Here is a 1997-nt window from a genome sequence, read left to right on the forward strand (position 1 = left end):
GTGAGAGCAAAAGGGTTGGAGAACAAAGGAATCCAGTGACCTCCTGGCCCGGGAAAGGGACAAAGCCCGGAGGAGGGGCTGGAGGGGGAGTCAGTTTGGGGCTGGCTGGAGACATGGAGAGAAGGGCAGACTTGGTTGTCTGGCTCACTACCCCCAAAATGGACCCAGCTGGGGGGTCCGGTTCTCTGCACCTACAAGCTCTGTGTTAGACCATATTCCTGTCGTCTAATAAACCTTCTGTTTTACTGGCTGGCTGAGAGTCACGTCTCTGTGGAGTTGGGGGGCAGGACCCTCTAGCTTCCCCAGGACCCCACCTGGGCGGACTCGCTGTGGGAAGCGCACGGAGGGGCAGAGGAGGCTGAATGCTCCGAAGTCAGACCCAGGAAGGTGGAAGCCGGGTGAGCTGTGTGTCCTGGAGACAGGCTGCTCCCAGAGAGGAGACTTCCCCAGAGTCCTGCCTGGCTTCGTGGGGAGCAGTTCCAGAGCATGGCCCGGGGACTCCGTGACACAGGGGCTCAGTCAAGGTGATGTTAAGTGGAACGTTTGCACGGCATTGATTGCTGCTGAACTCCCTTGAACAGGAGCAATTTTACCAGGTGTCCCATCATCAGCAGAGGGAAATGTGGTCACCCCACTCAATAGCCTTCTGCATTGTTACATAGCGTAAAACAAACAGACTTGGCAGGCCCAGTGGCCTAATGGATAAGGCACCAGCCTCCGGAGCTGGGGATTGTGGGTTCAAGTCCCACCTGGGTTGACCATGTTCCATTTTCTGTCCCTAAATAACAGCTAAGGGGATAACACAGCAGGGGAGCTCGAGGGAGCTTAACCCCGGGGGAAATGAGCTGCTCTTGGGACCAAAGTAGCCTCATGGCCCCGGCTTGCCCAGGGTCGTGCCACAGAACAAAGCTCTTCTGGAGGAGAGGCCTGTGCCGCTTTACCGCCCGGCCTGTCGCTCGGAGCTGCCCCTTCCTCCCACCCAGGGCTGATCTTATGCCGTAGAGCAAATGTCCGTCCCTGTCTGGGCTGGCCCCAGCTTCTAACCAGCCCCTTTTTTCAGCAACTGACCCCACACCGACTGTGTGGGGGGAATCCACACCTAGTACCCCCAGAATCAGGGGCATAATTTGCTATGGGGTGAGGGGGGCAGCTGCTCCCCCCCAGCCTGTCAGAGGTCTGCATGCGCCATTACGTCTCCCCCAGAACTACACTCACAGATGCAGCTCTGCCCTCCTGCCCCCAAAATGTTTCTGAAATTACCGCCCACCGAAAGGCCCCCTAGGCCCCACCGAGTCTGTCCCTGTGAGTAATAATCCTTCAGCCCCAAAGCCCTTCCCAAAGTGGGGCAGGACCACTGCTCTCCAGGCGGGGGGCTGGCCCAAGTGCCAGCAGCACTATTGGCAGAGTCAAGCAAACACTGCATTCGGGGTGCAGCCATTCTGGGGAGCAGCACCCCTTGGTAGAGTACAACCTCCCAGCCCCACTCCGGTGCAGCGCTGCCGCATGGAGCCCGCAGGCAGGGAGTCAGAAACCATAGCGCTGAACAGCTCCAGTCAGCCAGTGTTAACTCTGAAACCTAATGATGATCCAATGTTAACTTTCTCGCTGCAGAACAGAGACAACCCCCTGAAGTGGGGCCATGGCTGAGGTCTGGGGCTGAGTCTCACCTGTCCTCTGGTCTTGGTTACAGACTGTGCATGATAATTTTAAAAAAACATTTCCGAACCAAATGGGCAGAAAAAGGCTCCTAAACAGCCCTTGGCCTGTTGGACATGCCAATCCGCAGGGGCTCGGGGCAGGCTTTTTATCTGCAGTAAACAAATGTTCTCTGCCCCAGGAGGTGGGGCTAAGGGTCACCACCCTCTTGTGCAGAGATAGGGCAACTCACCCAGTGAGGGAGCTGCCAGGAAAAGGCTTCTGCCCCAGAGGACACGTAGCAGCAACTCCCCAATGCACAGCCTAGACGGCGCTTCGGGTGGCCATTGCCCAGCCTGGCC

The 1997-nt window shown here is 57.6% G+C and overlaps 1 non-coding gene across 1 annotated transcript; it reads left to right on the top strand.

The window, feature by feature from the left end:
- The first annotated feature begins 684 nt into the window (after positions 1-684).
- TRNAR-CCG (transfer RNA arginine (anticodon CCG)) lies at positions 685-757 on the top strand. Its single transcript has one exon. It is a non-coding gene; the product is annotated as a tRNA-Arg (tRNA).
- Positions 758-1997: the final 1240 nt, after the last annotated feature.

The sequence above is a fragment of the Lepidochelys kempii genome, chromosome 2 (assembly GCF_965140285.1).
Source record: "Lepidochelys kempii isolate rLepKem1 chromosome 2, rLepKem1.hap1, whole genome shotgun sequence".
In the NCBI taxonomy this organism is placed as follows: Eukaryota; Metazoa; Chordata; order Testudines; family Cheloniidae; genus Lepidochelys; species Lepidochelys kempii.